The 19,568-nt window shown below is 34.8% G+C and overlaps 1 protein-coding gene across 1 annotated transcript in view; it reads left to right on the forward strand.

The window, feature by feature from the left end:
* The first annotated feature begins 7,949 nt into the window (after positions 1 to 7,949).
* LOC118191142 (uronyl 2-sulfotransferase homolog pip-like) overlaps positions 7,950 to 19,568 on the forward strand; it is a 115,919-nt gene continuing 104,300 nt past the window's right edge. The window contains exon 1 of the mRNA XM_035361942.2: positions 7,950 to 8,146. The gene's annotated coding sequence lies outside the window, so the exon portion shown is untranslated. The remainder of the gene's footprint in view (positions 8,147 to 19,568) is intronic.

A 19,568-nucleotide genomic window follows, 5' to 3' on the forward strand; every position in this document is an offset into this window, starting at 1 on the left:
TTCCTTGCCCACTGATTCGCTTTGCTTCCGTAGCCGTGTGCTTGAGTTTGCTGTAGTCTTGGCGCACCAAATTGGTTTCGCTGTTGATATTGGCATCTTCTTTCAATGTCCGCCGTTCTTCTACTTTCAAACTGGATTGCTGGCTCAAATAACTTTTCCAGTGTAGTCGGATTTCTTAATTCAATAAAGTCTTGCACTTGGGGCAGTAACCTCGGCAAAATCACTTGAATTATCTCAGGATCCGGACGGTTTCCATACAAGAGTTTGAAGACGTGAATTTTTCTTAAAATAAAGCTTGAGAGATTTTCGATTCTTTGCTGATACATGCTGAAAAGTTCCGTTTCTAATTTCGCACGATCCCTTACAACAGGGAAGGCTTTTACTAGGGCAGTCTTGAAATTTTCGTAAGTATAGGTGGGACTTCCTGCTTGACCCAAGAGACTTCTGCCTATACATTTGAGCCAGTTAAGCGCTTGGCCCCTCAAAGCGCTGGTAGCTAAGTTAACTTTTTGAAACTCGTGCACGGGGTAGAGCATGAAGTGGTCATCCAATTTTTCCAAAAAACTGGTTACCGGTGAGTTTCCATTAAATGTTGCTTCTGGTTTCATCGAAGTGCGCATGGTCTGGACGATGTAACCAAATCCTTCCAGGGCGGCAGCTGGCATTTCTGGATTCTGAGCCGCTTCTGCAGGCAGCACAGGTTCTTCTTGAAACTCGGCCATGGTTATTCTTCTTCGTTGGGCGCCACTATCAGGTTCAATGTTCCGTCTTACTTTCTTTGGGAACATGCAAGGACCTGACTCGGAACAGAGAGCTTACTAAAGCTATGTTCAATAACTGTGGGAAGTAGACAGGATACACAAGAAGGGTATAAAAAACCCTTTATTTTTCTCTTTTTACAATAATTTCCTTACTTCGGAATACAAAGAACCACTACTTGTGGTCTAACCGTAAGAATACAAAAATATAACTAAACTCTTAACTTTGAAATAATAAACGTGGAGGATTGGCCTTATATTAACAGGAAGCCGTATGTAGTCCAGAGAACTGTTAACACTACAATACGTTTAAAATTATCAAGAGGATTAAACCTCTGGCCTGGAAGGCAACCAGCAACTGAGTAAAACGTCTAAGATAAGCGGCCTGCTTCGACTAACTCCTTCCCCTCTCTCGCTTGGCAAAAAGCCACCACTTAAGTACTTGGCGTTCGCCAGACAAATTTTGCATAAATAAGTTAACGCTTTTAATTCTGGCCGGAAGTAGAAAATAAGAAGTGATAGTAAAGATTTAAAGTAAAATAAACGTTAATAAAACTTAAGATCCTTACAGACCTGTAGAACTTCGTTGATTTCTGGTTGCATTTTTTACGTCTTAAAAATTTTCTCCTTAAATACTCCTTCCTCTTATTAAGTAATTATAACAGAAAATGTATATTCTCTTGCAAAAGCTACTGTAAAAGTGTAAACAAAAAGTGACTGAAAACATATGTATTTCTATTTATAACCAATAATTAAAATAATAACGAACGATTTTAATAAATGAATAAATGCAATCAAGTAAGGTTTTGTACTCATCTAATCGTTCATTATTTTACATTTTCTTTCCAAGAATCCATCATCTGAGAACTCCGATAATTGCATTTTAAAATTTTGAAGAAATTGCTTTTAAATTCTGAATTTCACTGAATCTTTAAATAGCGCTGCGTGGACTAATATCGTAATAATTTGCATATTTGAATTTCTTATATTTACAATTCCTACAATAAATATTTTTATCATCATGTAATTTAAATAACCATATAGAAGTTTTTAAATACTGTGAAGTTGGCTTTGTAATCTAGGTGTATTTCACTAATTCTAAACTGCTCTTGTAACCTTATCGATTTATCTTTTGGAATGGGTTTGTAGAGACATTAGGTTATTTCGAGCCAGAGAGATGAAAAATGAGTAAACGCCTTCCCCGGGAATCGAACCACGGACCTCTGGAAATACGCGCTCAGCGTGCAGACCATCACACCATGAAGGCATGCTGGGATGACGGGAGAAATACCTTATAGATTAAACGGAAAGATGAAAGTAAAGGAAACATTAATCAGTTAAATAAACCAGTTAATAAATTAAAATCTTGCAACTTTAAAAAACAAGTGATTTCTATGTTTTGAAAAATATATCCTCTCGCAGTTATCTCGGCCAACTTTCCCAAATTTTGTTCCGCAAATATGCTCTAAGTGTTTCGCAAAAATTTATGAAACTGAGGTTAGAAAACGAAGACACAATATCTGCTTTTATATATTTTACGCAATTAAAAAAATCTTGAAAGACATTTAAAGAGAAAACATAAATTTTGCATCCGTTTGAGATAACGTATTTGTACAAGACAAGTTTTTGCATAACACTGAAACAAAATCCGAAAAATAGAAACTCACTCTCTGCTGCATTTAATATAAAAAATCAGGTTTCTAACATTATACCTGAAGTTAAATGGATTAGCAATTCGAAGACTCAAACACAACCAAGTCATTAAAGAATCTTTTTTTAATTCTAATTTTGTGTTCCTATTATTTGCTTTATTTATTCACTTTCATATCTAACATTTTAAAAAATAAAAAATGCAAATTTTATTACTTCCTAAAACATTATTCTACAAGTATGATATAAAAGTGGAATAAACGTTCGTTTTGTTCATCTAATACGTCTGCGTTATTGTTTCTTTTAACTAAAAGACCAAATTTATTCTTGTGTTCCTTAGGAATTTTAGAATTTAAAAAGTGTTCCTAATGAGAAAAGTTGGGAAACACTGGTCTAGACTATGGCAATGTAGCTGAAATATAGGTGAGGGATTTCATTAAGATAATTCTATAATTAAATCAACACATAGTCACGTGATGGGATACTGTTGTTGTCTGATGAAAAATTTAGTCCATTTTGCTACTTCAATAAATGGGCGTGGTTCCATTCCGATTTAACTTCGAACTCATTAAGCGTTTCCTTTCCTCCCAACGCAATTCAAAAGTTACTTGGTGTTAATATGTAATGAATTGCATTTATTGCATTTCGAAAAAGAAATGGCTCTGCCTATATTTTTGCTGGAAAAAAAAAATCCCGGTCTTTTTTTTTTTTTTTTTTTTTTTTCCCCTCCCCTCGAAATATAATGATTCTTTTAATTTCAATATAAGGTCAAAGAAATCTCAAATTCTGCAATCTGTTAACAACCAATAGAGGAACAGAGATTGCTAAATATTCGGAAAATTTAGGGAATGAAATTTAGGATGGGAGAAATAAATAAATTAAAATAAAAAGTATAAAAGACTGAAAACTATTTTTAAAATTTTCGCAAAATTTCATTTACTTAAGACATTTTTTCTCTTTTTTTGCTTTTTAACCCAAAGGGCCGTTAGCCCAGAAAGACTACTAATCTCGAAACCGCATTTTGCATTAAATCACTAAAAGCGTTCTATCACATTTTAAATTGTTGCCACCAAATATTATCGCCCTGTAGTGTATTGAAAGAAATTTAATGAAGAATCTGCCTGAATGTTTTATGTTTCGAGTACTGTAAAAAAAAAGGTACCTAGAGCCATCTAATTCTGAATAACCTAGTCCTCCACCCAAACATGAGCAGCTGGAATTGTTTTATTGTCTATTTCATATTCTGTAAAACTTTAAAACCAATTTTTGATTAACAAACTCAAGGATCTCAAAGCGAGCAATGGCAACACTGTATGGAAAAAAATATTTTATCTCCAGAGCACGAGACTGTCTATCGGAAATTCAAATATATGCTGTTTTTATATTTTTAGTCCAAAGGGATATTAGCCTATACCCTCGAAACTTGTATTTGCCTGTAAATGGAGAAAACGCCCTTTTTGAACATAATATAAAATCTGAAAGCATTCAGATTTTTTTTTGTTATCTTTGGATTCAGATAAATTTAAAGGGCCACCCCTGGTCAAGCAGTCGAAACCACAAAGCATCATCAGTATTTTATCCCTGATAGAAAGTACAGGCTGTATTGTTCTTTGCATGAGGTTTCGTTTTAAAAACTTTTAGTTTCTACCTTTGTAGAGCCTTTAAGTTATTTATTATTATTATTTTTTTAAAGCAGGTCCGAATTAAGACATTTAGAACCCTAAGCACTTAAAAGATTTTGGTGCCCTCAAGTATGATTACTCCAGTTTTTCCCTCATTCCTTCTCTCTCTCTCGGTTTTGGTTTATCTGCATCATTCATTTCATGGTAAAACGATAACAGAAAATTTTTCGGTATCCTATGCGTATGCTTATGCTTAATGCAGCCCTGCTTTGAAGTGAAAAATCAGCAAGGCCCTGGCCGATACTCGAACCACGGATATCCTATTTGGCAGCTAGACGTTTCTGCCTGTAACGCCGTGGTAGCACAGAAGATTACCTTATATTTCCATTTAAATATTCCTGCAGATATTTTTTGTAGTTAACCAACTGCATTCCGAGGTGTTTTTTAAAGACGTGTGATTATTAAACTCCGAGTCCGAGACATTTTGTCTGATTACTTTTAGCAATAATACAAATACTATTTTAACATCTTTGGATATTCTCCCCTCATTCAAAGAAGCAGAAATCATTCTGTGTTTGATTAATTATTTATGAAATTTTTGCACTCTATTGAGACCAAAAGTAATTACATAGCACACTGCAACAAAAGTTGCTATCGTCTCACTTCTGTTATTTCTCTTTCTGATCCCTCAAGGGGTACACAAAATAAAAGTATTCTTTCAGGCTGCTGATGCTTTCTGTTTCTATGCATAATCATTAACATTATAATCTTTTCCTGGATTTCTTATTTTCAGGCAAACAACACCTTTTATGATTTGTTCACGGAGTTTAAACTGTCAGTAATTTCTTTCCAAGGTCTATTTCTGTGACGGCTGGAGCTATGGCAATGGGCGTAGACAGCGGGGTGCGGGGAAGTGCAATTGCAGCCCTCCCAAAGAAGTTATCTCCCCTGCTTTTAAATATTAACCAACAGAAGGCTGTCCAAAAATTTGCTCTTTTTCTTGCTATTCTGTTAAGCTACTTCTCTATCTATGGAAAAGCTAGTGGACATGAAGTTTTAATCTTTTCTTAACTTCAAAGACTCTTTACAGCTTGCGTGCGAGTAACCAACAGATGGCCTATCATCTGGAGGCTAGATAAAGGGTAATTAGTTTAATTTCAATGTTTTCTATAGACAGCCTTGTCGACTTTTCACATCAACTGACAAATAAGTCAACACCCTTGAGGCCTAAAACAGCACCCCTCCTGGATTCTTTGTGAAAAACTAGTTATCCCCCTCTTGCATAGTGAGAAGAGGAAAGAAAATTCTTACACGACCAGTGTCCAGTGTCACCTGAACGTAGCGACTGGCACAGTGCTGCTTCCCAAGGACCGAGGCATTTTATTTATGGAATAAATTTGTAATAAAATTATGATTACCTTCACATCATCGAAATTAAAAATTGAAATAAATAAGTGAAGCGTTGGCTGAAGAGCTAGGCGAAAACCTTTAAGGGTTAAATATAGAATTAGATAAGTGGTAGTTAAAATATTCGCCTTGCAAACCACTGATCTGTTCATCCATTACCGGTCACCACGTTTGTATTTTTCAATGAGGATTTTACACGTATTCTTTAAGTTTCTACATTTTTGAAGCTTTTGTAAACTAATGCTCATTATTTCTGTTTTTCAATCAATCTAAAACAATCTTATTTATAATGCAGCTCACAACAATTTAGTATAATTAATGATTTTTGGCACTGCAAATGATCCGATAAATGTAGAAAATTTTTGGAGATGCTCTAATGCACGTTATTACTGTACTTCACTAAAGCCGGCGTAGTGCAAAAGACATCTGAGCGTTGTCCAGAATCACGCAGAATAATTTTCGCCAAGGCGCTAATAGAGGGTCAAGTGTCATAAATGGAGTATCCTTTAATAGGCCATCAATGTCCCTTTCTCTTATTCTTCGCGAAGCAGTGTCATGAAGGGTTACGGCATTGAGGCCCCTTAATATATGGGCCCATAGGCCTACGCTATAACGAAGACTTGCTGTTCGATTTGTTAAATTAGAGTTGAGCCTAAGTAAGGGAATAGTTCCAGAACTCTGTAATTTTGGCATAATTTTAAATGATTATGCATCCACAGCCATTTGTTGTTGTTATTATTAGTCTCACTTGCCTGACAAAGATCAGTACAAGCCCACGACATTCATCGTGGCAAGGCATCAAATGCGCCTGTCGTTGGCAAAAGCTCTGTTTCACCCCTAGTTTCGAGAGAGAGCATCCCAGGGGGGGGGGGTGAGCGTCCAAGGATCACCTTCTTCTCCTACCACTAACCTCTCGATTTTGGAAGGATATGGCTGGGTTGTTGGATATTCTCGTTTGTGGTTTTATTCATGGCAAGCCATATTTCATTTAAAATTTATATTTTGATAGAAATTTAAACGAAAATCCTAAATAATTAGAACATGATTTGAGAGGGAAAAAAAGAGAGATAATCAATAAACAAATGTTAATAAATTTATCGGTAAATTTTTTTTAAATATCAAATAAATACAGGAAGTTTATTATTAATATAGGAATGCTTAAATTTTTTATTTTTCCTAATTTTTCGTACTCTTTAAATTAAAAATTTTTGAAAATTAATTTTGTATTCTTAAAAAAGTTAGTTACAGCTGAGCCTTGCCCCACATGCTTTCTTAACTAATTAATTTACCCTAATTATTATAAATATCAATATTACAAAGGCATGTTCATCTTTTCACCCTCGGAATATTACTGTAACATAATTATTCGCTTGTGAATCATTGAATAAATGAAACTGTATTTACATTATTTTCTGTCGGATAGTAGTAGTCGCAAGTAGACGGAAAGTGTCATAAGTATACATGTACAGTAGTCACAATTAGAATTATGAGTTATCATAATTCTAACTATGAGTACATGTCATAAGTATGCATGCACAGTACTCATAGTTAGAATTATTATCATTTACACATAGTTCACACTTACAATGGTACAGTATGTAGCCTGTGTCCGATTTTATTACGAGACATTTATTTGGGTTATTAAAAAGTAACATTAATTTTCTACATTATTAAAGCTATTAAAAAAACATTTATTTATTAGTCCAAAGGGGCAATTTAACCAGAAGGAATATTAATTTCGTTTTGGCATTTTGCATTGAATCACGATAAGCATTGTTTCGCTTTTCAAATTGATGCCACCAAATATTATCGCCCTGTATTGCATTTAAAGAAATTAAATAATGAAGAAACTGCATGAATGTATGTATGTTTCTAGTAATGTTAATGATAAAAAAACGGTACCTAGAGCCATCAACATTTGAATAACGTAATCTTCCATAGAATATGGGCATGTGGAAGCCCTAATTTAAATTTGAAATTTGTTTTATTTTCGATTTCGTATTTTGTAACAATTCAACGAATTTTTGACTGACAAACTAAATGATTTCAAAGCGAGCAATGGCAACACTGCGCGAAAAAAAAAAAAAAAAAAAAATATCTCCAGCGTGCGAGACTCTGTATCGGAAATTCTAAATTCATGCTCATTTAAAAATTATTTTGCGATATTGCTGTTAAATTGAATTTTTTGGTTTAATTGCGAAGAACATGATATTTAATAAATAAAGGTAACACACAAAACGTTAAAAAAAACGCCATTTTGGACTTTCTTTTTTAATTTTAATTATTTTAATTAATATTTGTCTATATCGTAGCTAGGTCTCATTACGGGCCTTACTGTCTTATTTAGACATCTGTCAATTCCGCAATGTGTGACGAAATCTAAATAACACTTAAAACACAGAGGCAAAACTCAGGTCAGTAAACACCCATTTGGCAACTTTTCTCTCAATGAGACTTGGCGAAGCTTCGGATTACAACAACCCTGCCTCCGAGCTGTGCGAAGAAGCATCCGTTCATCATTTCAGTTACCGTTTCACCCTCATCATTCTTTCATTTCTGGCTTAAATTATTCCGCCGTCTGCGGTAATTCGCGTTAAAGAGACGGTGATTTCGGTGTTTTGAGACAGTTGCGATCCTGAGACTAGACTACTGTTTGTGTCTTTCTTTTATATATTAGGAGAGAGTTCTCATTTCATGTTCTAGCTCGAGGTACGTAATATTTATTTATTTCCTTAATGAATTTTAATCAAATTACCCGGGTAAAGTCGATGTTGAAGTCCTTTTATTATGCTGTAGAAATATTTTCATAGAAATAGAATTTTTTGACACTTGTGTATTTATTGCGAGGTTTCTATTTTGCTTATTTACTCTTATTATTATTCTATAAAAAAATAAATAATAAATACGAGTATGTATATTAATTTATTTAATTTTATTATTAAATACAGAATAAGATTTGTTGTTATTTATCGAAGTTTTATTTTCAAGCTGAAATGTTACTTTTGGATTTCTAAATCTTAATAGAATGCGGTGAGTGAGAAAATGTGGGCTTATTTATTTATCTGTTTTTGCATGTTCTGAGAGCTAGATGACAATAATTTTTATTTTTAGGCTAGCAGAATAAGTTTAAAACTTGAGAGCAATATTTTTTTTCCTTTGTGCGTTCTTGTTGCAAAAGAAAAAAAAAGATATTCGGTATTCAGGTTCTTTATATTCGTACATAGGCTTCCGCAAAATTTCAGAATTTTTTCAAAATTATTTTAAATATAACCAAAATCTCGGGATACCAATAACTGATGAATTATTTCAAAATGAAATGTACTAAAATTTACTTATAAGATGTATTCATATTTTAATTAATGATAAAATTGCCATCGTGAATAGTCCATGGACAGTCGAGGTCCTGCGGATAAAATAACAAACACGGGGAAACACCTCGGGTTCCAGTTTTCCGGTAACCTAATGGCTGTTTGTCTGTGTGTGATATAAAACCACTTCTCTTAAAAATCTTCCACGAAAGTATTCTTTTTTAAACGAGATAGCAATAATAATCTACTTTAAATTAACAACACCTGTTAATAAATTTGTCTCATTTTGCTTCTTAATTTTAAATTCGTTTCTTAAATGATTCTCATTTCTTTAAAAGGGTAAGCGATCTAATATTACCTTGAAATGCCATCAATATGATAGGACCTGATTAAAACGCATTCAGGCCTTGGAGCGCAGTTTTCTTTCGTTATTTGGAGCGCCTACTTTTCGTATTTTATGAGAAAAAAAAATCAGAGCTATGAAGAATAAAAATACGGTTTGGTGAACCTTTAAAATCTGATGCCTTAATAAAAATAGGTACGAAGTCTGATGGTCCCTGTTGAGGTCTTTTCATGTATTTTAGTTTTTCTCTTTATTTTATATTATTATTAAGGAACAGAAAATAAAGGAAGGAACGAATTAATTTTTATCTGTTAGAAAAGCCAAAGAAGTGTACAGTTCGCTAAACCTATTTCCAAAAGCGCGTTCTTGAAACCCCTGAGACATTCCCTTTCCTGTCTGACAGCTTTCTGTATGTGTTTAGGTGATCTCGCGCATTCGCACTTCATATGGTGGATAACTTCATGTTGTTCATCATATGATCTGTGCTTGGTGGTTGAGCTACATGGAGTTTCCGTGGTTTGTTTCATAAGTAATGTAAATACGAGTCGATTTCCTTTGGAAAACTTTTCATAAAAGGATCCGCCTTCCCTTAAAATGTCCTCCCTTTTCCGTTTGTCATGATTTCTTAATAGAATTCAGTGCTTTGTAATATTACCTTGAAAACCGAAGCAGGAAGTAAGAAAAATCTGCTATGCCCACAACGGCATTCGAAATCTGGATTTTTTAATTCCTAGCCAGACGTGTTATTAATTACACTACAGGATCGTTAATTTAGTGGGGAAAGAGATAATTCCTTATTATGTTTCTTGTATTTTTAAAAACTATGTTAATAATTTTGCTAATTGAAATGTCATGTAAATGATCCAAATAGAATAAAATTTAATATATTATGTAATTTAAAGCACTATATGACGTTACATAATGCAACGTGACAAAGATAAAAATACTGGACTGTGGACACTTAAATATACCTCCTTCCAAATCTGTAGAAAATAGCATTTCTTTGCGAACTTCAAAGCATTTTAAATAAACATCGTGTTACTTAAAAATTACACGTTTATTTACATGACCGTTTACAAGACAAGGTGTCATAATAAAGAAGAAGAATATTTTTCTACTCTTCTTCTTCACCTCTAATAGCTATTAATCCCTCATTTTGAATCATGAAAAAAACCATAGTAATGCCTTAGTAAAAGAATAGCAGTTTTGTAAGACTCGAAATATTTTGTCTAACTATAGCCACAGATTTTTTTACTTGTAGAGGAAAAAATGCATTCCGATACCTAAATATTTAAGTCGATGCAAAGTGAAAGACAACTATATATAGTCAGAATACAAAATGAAAAAAATGTTCTGATCTGGACACCAGATGACTTCCTTATAAGGCCTATTAAATTACACATATATGTTGCTGCACTTCATTTAAACTTATTTCCTCGAATTATTCGAATTTCATTAATCGATCCCTCAAGACAAGTTGAAAATTTCAAATTTTGAAATTATTTGAAATTTTGAAATCCCGGTCAATTTTTGTGGTACGGAAGTCAAATTTCCTATCATTTTATTTCTTCATGGCGAGTGTAAAACTTTCTCAGATATAAGAACCGGGAGGTCGCATTAAAAGTTATATTTTGCTATTTGTGGAAACTGATATTTTTAATTTGATTAATTCAAAAATATGAATATTTTCATCATTTAAAGCACTTTTGTAATTGGAAAGTACACTGACGAACCAAAAATTATGAGAATTCCCACATTTTTCAATGAACTCGTCTGGATGACGTAGAAGGCACGTTATAATGTATTTCTCTTGCCTTCTTGGTGCCTTCGTGGTGTAGTGGTCTGCACGCTGGGCGCGTAATCCAGAGGTTCGCGGTTCGATTCCCGTCGAAGACGTTGCTCATTTCACTTTCTCCTGCTTCCAAAAAAATATCTAATGTCTCTACAGTGGTGCCCAAACTAAAATTGTGGTGGATGTTGATTCTCCACACCCAGGATTTGGCGATTCGTCCCCTAAAAACCCCAGTCGCCCTTTAAAAGAGAGAGTATATAAAGTTTTTTTCCCCGCCTCCTTGGCATGCTTTCGTGGTGTGGTGGTCTGCACGCTGGGCGCGTATTCCAGAGGTCCGTGGTTCGATTCCCTGCGAAGGCGTTGCTCATTTTTCATCTCTACTGCTTCGAAATAACCTAATGTCGCTACAGCGTGATTAAGTGGGAATGGTATTTAACTGCTGCTGGAGAAGGTAAGGAATTATTCTTTCACTTTCTTTTGCTAGTAATGGGAAAGGCTGCTGATCTAAGCGAATTTGATAAAGGGCCTGGACACTCGGAACGAGTATCTTCGAAACTGTTTTTCACGATCGGCGGTTGTTAGTATTTATGTAAAGTGGATAAATGACAGTGAAATCAGAAATAGACGCCAAGACGTTGGACGTCGACGCGTCATCAAAGAAATAGGGCGTCAGGGATTGTCGCAGCTTGGTACAGCAAAACTGGCGCCAGATAGTAGCTCAACTGACAGTGCAATACAGTGCAAGTGCAAACAGGTCAACGTACACTGTTGGATATGGGACTGCACAGCAGACATCCCACTCGTGTGCCTCTTTTGGCGAACTATCATTGTCAACTACATCTACAGTGGGCCCTGAAACATCGAGACTGGACCATTGATAAGTGGAAGATAGTTACTGGCGCATGAATCACGATTTCTCATTCATCACTTCGATGGTCGTGTCATGGTATCGCGTCTTTTAAGCGAACTGTTACTCCCCTCCTCCACTGCAGGTGGTTGCGGCATTCTGCTTTGGGGGACGTTCTCATGGGCGGCTCTGGGACCCTTAGTTGTAATAGAACAGACCTTGAAAGGTGCGACAATCTGAACATAACTGTGGATCAGTTGCACCTTGACATGGCGCCTGTCTTCCGAAATGCAGGCGGAGTCTTTAAGCAGGGGAACCCCGTATGTCACCAAGCTCGAACTGTGTTGGAGTCGTTCGAGGAACATAAGGATGAAATCCGATTAATCTCTGCCCGCCTAACTCGCCGGATCTTAACTCGATAGAGCACATTTGGGATGTCATGGAGTGGCAGCTCAAACACCACATGTCAGAATATCTCGACTTTGCCTGACCGCTACTTAAACGTTTGGTACTATCTATCTCCAGTCATCTAGAAAGAACTTGTGACATCCATGCCAAGGCGAGTTGCAGCGAGTTTTTGCAAGCCAAAAGTCGCGCAACGCATTACTGAATGGGTGGTCATAATGTTTTGGCTCTTCAGTGTATATGATTATGATAATGATTGTGTAAATAAAGCCGGGTAAGGGCTTTTAGACAAAGTAAGGGGGCGATCATATGTATAGAGAAAGACATTCGGTACTGCCGATTGCCATAAAAAAGGGAGGTGCAGAGCTATATATTAAAGCAGTCCCGCGTTCTACAACTAATCTTTTTTGAGTTCTGCGAGGTACCTACATACACATGCATACGTTCATACAGACGTGACGAAAAACTCCCTTCTGAATCCATTTTAGAATTCGTTTTGGAAAAAGAGTCTTTTATTCTGTCCGTATGTACTTCCATCACGTGAAAAAAAAGAAACTTTCCAAATGGATTCGGGAACGGTCAAAATAAATATTTCCATTGAAATGTGATACCCGAAATTGTTCGCAATTACAATACTTCCTTTACTTCGTATAAGGAAGTAATAAAATGCTTTTGGGGGGGGGCTATGAAAACAAAATAGAAAGAACATATTTTCTCCTCCAAAGTAAAAGAAGTAAAACACTTAGTTGACGACATACTTACTATTTTACTTAACTCAAAAGGAGCAGTGGATTCGGAGTTCCGCATATTTAAATTTCGGGACATTTTAAGTCTCATCTGTTAAGTTACAAATATTGTTATCTAGGTGAAGATGAGAATAAAGAGTTGTAATAAATTATAAATTATTTTCAGTTGTATAAATGCCGCCGTATTGACCAAGGCTGCTCACATTCTTTTTCGTTCTGTTACAATAAAATTATCAATATAAAAGAGACCAAATTTTCTGCTGTTGTAACTCATATAGGATTCTGAGTGTTGCTTCCTCCTTGACATTTGTTTCAAATCGTTTTTGCACACATTTGAATGAAATGTGATTTATGCCTTGAATGAATTTAATGAATAATTTTTAAAGAACGCTTCTCCCAGACATCAAGTGCCCACAGAAATGCCTTACCACAGAAGAGGATTGTGTCAAAAAATAAAACTTTTTTTCATCTAACATTGCTTTTTACACCCCATTTTACGAAGTTTTATTGCCCGTTGCATTTTCTTTATGTAGCTGAGAATAAAGAATTTATAAATTACTCATCTGCTCATACCATACTCAAATGAAGCTCAAGGAGAATTATTTCAATTTAATGACACTTTGCGAGATAAGATTTTTTTTCCCGTCGCAATACAACACGCTTTGTCTCACAGACTATTCCAACTGAAAAGTTTTGGGCTACTTTTATTATAAAAATATGCAAAAACAAACATTTAAGAACTTTGCTTAACATAATTACTTGACGACATTACAGATGGGAAGTTCCTCTTCTTCGAGAAGAAAGAAGCATCTTCATCAAAATGTATACAATCCACATGTATTTCCATCAAAATGCGTAGAATTTATGAAAGCACCACCAATCTAAATTTGAATTTAGTTTACCTCAGGTAATTGTCCAAGAGATTTTCTCGAAAAGATAAGCTATTTTAGATTACCTTATTTTTAGAAAGCATTGTGTAAATAATGAAAGACGTTCCCGTTGTCATGTATAATGCATTACGGCTGTCTGGATGCGTTAACAACTATGTTGGCTAATAGGAGTTTTGCATTTTCTACGTTGCGTCTCCACGCAGGACAGTTATCTTTAATTAATTCCTACATCAAGCACTATAATTGTTACCGGTACTGTTTGGATGCGTCTTTGGATATGTATTCGAATTTCGAAGAGGCATGGATATTTGAAACTATAGAATCTTTGTGAACTGGAGACACTTAAAATCTATCCCTCAGAATGCCCTCTTGTGAAGTTGATGTTAAGGATGGAGGAAAGATAACCTTCGGATTTCATCTTTTTTCGTGCTCTCGGTTAAACTAGGCATGGGGTTTAGACAGATAGTCCGTATGCGATTGCCCAAGCTAAATTATAGAAGAAATTTTTGAGAAAGTTACACATAATCTCCTAAGGCAAATAAATAATAATAATATTATAATTCTTTCTCCTAGTAAACAACCTCACCTAAAATATTACCATGGCTCAATGATCGTTTAGGGGTTTTTTAGTAACGAATTATATATGATTTCAGTAATAGGAGTAGCCATGTGAGATTTACTAAAACATCTAGTTTTTGTATATAAAATATAGATTCTCCGTTCAACTTAGGTTATTTCTTCGGGAAAAGGGAGGGTTAATTTTCTTCTGTAATAAAAATGGTGACGAAATATGGAATGAAATACGAGTGCCTAAATTCAACTTCTATAAAACATTTTCATTGCCATATCGTCGCTGAAAATGAGATCTTCGTTATTTTTACTTAACCTTAGCTTAGTTTGTTTGAGCGCTCCACTGGGCGGGACGTAAGGCAACGCCTATTACGGAGAAGAGGCACGCGCTCAAAGCTGAAAATGCATTTGGGAACCGCATATTTTTTAATCTGAAATCGTCCTCAGAAGAAAAGCAATTCAGTGAAATATTTAAATAGCGACGAAAGGGGAGACAATGCGATTTAGGATTCAGTCTAACACCAGAAAGTGATTTTTCTTAATTATCTTTAGCACTGTATTTTATATTTTTACTCCCTTCTGTAATGCTGATTTCCAGCAACTAAAAAAGAACCAGAAAAACTGCCTAAAAATCAGGTAATCAGGAAACTGCCCACATAAATTTGAGATTTTTGTAAAACCCTTATGTACACCATAAAACAGATCAAAACATGTACCTCGAATTCCAAGTGTTTCCTACCTCTCTTCCTCTACCACCAAAACACTCGAGAGGACATTCGAATAGTCAATATTTTGAGTGACCTCATGCCACATAGACACTATACAGTTATAAAAATCTGTGCCTTTCTTTCTATTCGAACCTAGGGTCATCGGCACGGCAGTCAGCGTCGCTAACCGCTATACCGATTAGGGTGGCAATATCAGGTGTTGTTGTTGTCGAGTTCATATTTCATGGAAGATTGGTTGCCAGAGCCTCAAGGAAGTTAGACTTCTACTTCCACTCCAGTTTTGAGGAAGAGCACACTGAGGGGTGGTCCAGGGATCTCACACCCGTCTCTCCTACCAATAAACCACACGAGAGGACTGGCTCGCCATATGTTTAGATTTCCCTCTTGACGCAAAGACACTATACATTTACAAACATCCATGCCTTCCCCGGGATTCGAACCCAGGCCCTTCAGTGCCGCAGTAGACTTTCTTAACCACTCTACCGAATGGGCGGCGGCCACCTCATATAGCAGGAAAGAGTAATTCAATTAAATATGCAATCCCGTGAAATGGATATCAAAACAATGGATATGCATAGCAGATATTTGCTAAACAGCATTACTAAGCATTATGTGATGTGGTGAAAATCAGACACGGATATTACTCAGTACTTAGAAACATTACAAATGTGTAAAAGGTTTATATATTTGTTTGTACTGCATTCCTTTCCGTAGATGCACAAAGCTTTATACGCTGGTAGATAGGAATTTCAGAACTTTTATATGTAGGTGACATCTTGATTTTTGCGATTTGCGTATTTAAATCTTATTTCAATGTGACACCTCTCATTCATACTGAGCTAGAGGAACAATGTCTTCAGGATGGAAAGATTGTGCATGTAGCATGAGTAACTCGATTTAATTTTCTTAACAAGTCAAAATTTGATTTTTTTGAATAATTTTTTCAGCCCCAAGAAATTCGTGGTGCTGCAAGTTTACTGCATAGTATAAATAAAAATTTGTAACTATATTATACGTAAAACCGAAAAGCAATATCGAAAGTTCGTTTAACGCAGTAAAATAGAGAAAACTTTGAAACTACAATTTTGGATTTTTAAAAAATGAGAAATCTAAAGAACGAATGAAATTTGCAGCTGGTTTTCTGTTCACAAAAAAAAAAAAAAAAAAAAAAAAAAAAAAAAAAGGGGGGTGCAATCTGCATTCTCCCACTTCTTCTTTCCTCTGTTGTTTTATCCCGCGGGGGGAAAAGACGCTTAAGTTTGATGATGAATGACAAAAAGGATGTTCTTTGATAAGAAACAACCATTATTCACAACTTCTTCGGCGATGCAGAATTAGGCTAATCTAGCAGTCTCAGGATCTCGGCGTCGCCATGTGACGTCACAGATCAGAAACATTTGCTCGGCTTTTGCGCAATGGGTTTTTGAATAAACCTACTAGGCAGGTAAACAATTTTTCTAAGCGTTCATACATCATTTAATTGACTGATGACGAAAGGTGCAGCTCAAGGACGTCAAGACAAACGATGGCAATGTCTGGGGCAGACGATTTTCTCGTTTCTCTGAAAGAGGCATTGAAAAGAAGTCAGGTTACAGGACGGGTCAATGATTACACTAGTTCTTACCCCCCCCCTCACACAACCATAGGCCTTTAGAAACTATTTTCGATTTTTTTATACTCAATTAAAACTGGATGTCAAAAAAATTTTTTTAATCGAAAGAGACTTTAGGCACCAAAATTTTCTTTTGCCCTTCATGGAAAGTAACTTTTGTCCTTTCGCCTAACAGATAAATTGACCAGATCTCTTAATGCGGGACACTAAAAATAGAAATGAGAAAACTAAAAATTTTAAATTTAATTCAAATGATATTTCTAAGGTATTGGACTCATTTCGACTATTATGTTATAATAAAACTTGATAGCTGGCGGTTCTATTCCCAGTCAGGGCACAATTAACGTTTCATATCCCCATTTTGTTGCATAATAATCCTTAAAAGGAAATAACCCCTTACCACAGGAAAAAATAGGCGCTCAATCCCACTGGAAATTGAAATATATCAATATATATTTGGTTACATAATGTGTTTCAGGAATATATGTCCTTGTACTGAGGTGAAAATAAAAGGTTAGAAATAATAATGATAAGTGGTAGAAGAAATTCTAAGCAGATAAATAAAATCTTTTTTAATCGGCTTATACGAGAGTCTGGTAAAATTAAACACAATAATTTATTTGTTTTCACCGACATCTGGAAAATGGAAAAATCACAGAATGCAAATATGAAAATTGTTCAAAGGACTGTAACATAACCTGTTACCGATGCTTTTGGCCGTCATGACCAAAAGCATCGGTAACAGGTAGTTTCTGATGAATATTGTCTTAAATGCTGAATATCCCTACATTGCCACAAGTATTGGTAGTAGACAGCAGAAACATTGTAAAACTACCTAATCGATAGATTAACCTTAAGAAAACCTAAGCCTTCGCTAATCTGCATGCTTAAAATATCGAAACGCCCGTCTTCGTCCATCTCCCGTGCCGTCCGTTTCCACCCCTCCCCGTCCATTAACTCACAAAGAGGTGAGAAGATTTCAAATGAAATTGTTTCTAACATAGAAGCTTCCATTAGCCTTTTAGGACAAACTGTCTGCAATAAACTAATACAATGCATTATTTAGGAAACTGCACTGCTGCTGCATACCTTAGGGAGAAGAAAAAACATTACAATCTCGGCCGTTCGGGCGCTTGTGGTCGTCTGAATGAAAGGGCGTCTCGGGCGTTTTAGCCTTCAAAAGATTAAAGGAGCATCCGAATGTTGTGTTGATTGTTCTTCATTTGTGTCTCCTATCTCCCAACTTGTGTAAGTCAGTGATATCAGCGTTGGGAAGATCCTAACCTTGTTTGTATACTGACCTTAGGTCTTAAGTGTGTTGTGTGTGAGAACAGTTCCTATCCGACGAACTCTAAATCATCAGTTTACAGTATAGAGAAATTATTTAGTGTAACGCGATGAGATACTTATGTGGAGGAGCTGTATAAAAACATTTTTTTTATTTAATAAATAAAATCAAAATTATCATGATGCAAAAATAAATGAATAAATAAAACTATCAAAGAGCTGTATAATGATACATCGATAACAGATTTAGCATTTCTAATTAACTTGATCGAACATTTAAATGTTCTCATTTAAGAGCGGCAAAGAATAAACCTATCATTGACAGGAATTAAAATTTTTTATTGTTGAATTGGAATTACGCAAGTATTGCTTGAATCAAAATAACAAATGCTAGTAACTCGTTAGAAAATATACAAACGAAGCTAATCCCCTATCCATTATTATACAAATCTTATTCAAGGATTTGAAGATATAGATTTGATTAACTTTTTATCCATATTGTCAAAAGATAAATGCCCTAAGTTGAGAATTTTTGAAATAAGGATAATCGCTTTATTTGGGAATATATTTATATGTGAACAGTAATTTTCGCAGTTGAAAATTAATAATTCTGGAAAAAGATCCTGTCTGATGGATGAATATGTAGAATCCACGCTGAAGAGAGTTTCTAGTAGTTTTTTTTCCAAGGCTACAAATTTTATCAGAATCGAAATGCCATCAACGGTCAAACTGCAGTAAGAAATGAAGAAATTTATGGTTATTTAAGTATAAATATATGCATTTTATTTTCGCATTCGTCGAAGAAAAGTTTAATAAGTAAAACAAGGAGGGTTGACATTATTTATTATCACGTTTTGTCACACTTCGAAAGTTTTATCTGTAAATTTGGAAAATTTTCATAAAATTTGTTTATTTTTAGTTTAAAAATGTTGTTTAGCAACGTAAAATTGCAACGTGTTATTAAGTAAATATCGAATAACATGCTGCGAATGCCAGATAATATGTTCAAATAATTAGAATTATTTGAAATAAATGTCATTTTCAAAATTTAACATTTAGCTATTTGAACTGCGCAGCGTAACCAGAGAAATTTCTTACAAGTACCAAAATTTAGATTTCAGACAGAAAATAATTATAAATTTGTATTTCTTCCTTTGCGTTATTGTTATTATTGTTTATTATGATAAATATCTGTAAAGAATTAGGCAACTAAAAAAGTGAAAAAAGAATTTAACAGAAAGGAAGAATCTCATAAATTTAGCTAGGGAGAGGGGAAAAATAATTATGAGTTTCAGAAATAAAAAGCAAGTATAGAAAAAATTATTGTAGAAAACACATCTAAATCTTAATGAAATAAATTTTCAGTTAAACCCTATTTGAGAAAACGTAAATTTAAAAAATATAATTTTCAAACATATTATAGATTTACTGGCAGAATACCACACACACGCGTTACGCAAAACATCAGGTTATAAAGGGGTGATATCTATACATTAGGTGTATCTATGGCGCAATCTTTACATACACACACATATATATTCAATCTGATTTTGCGCGAAAAATTGCGACCTGTAAGCAAAAGTGCGACTGTCCAAAGCAATGA

Source organism: Stegodyphus dumicola, chromosome 7 (assembly GCF_044657685.1).
Source record: "Stegodyphus dumicola isolate Sdum_Otavi_A_Nest chromosome 7, ASM4465768v1".
Lineage (NCBI taxonomy): Eukaryota > Metazoa > Arthropoda > Arachnida > Araneae > Eresidae > Stegodyphus > Stegodyphus dumicola.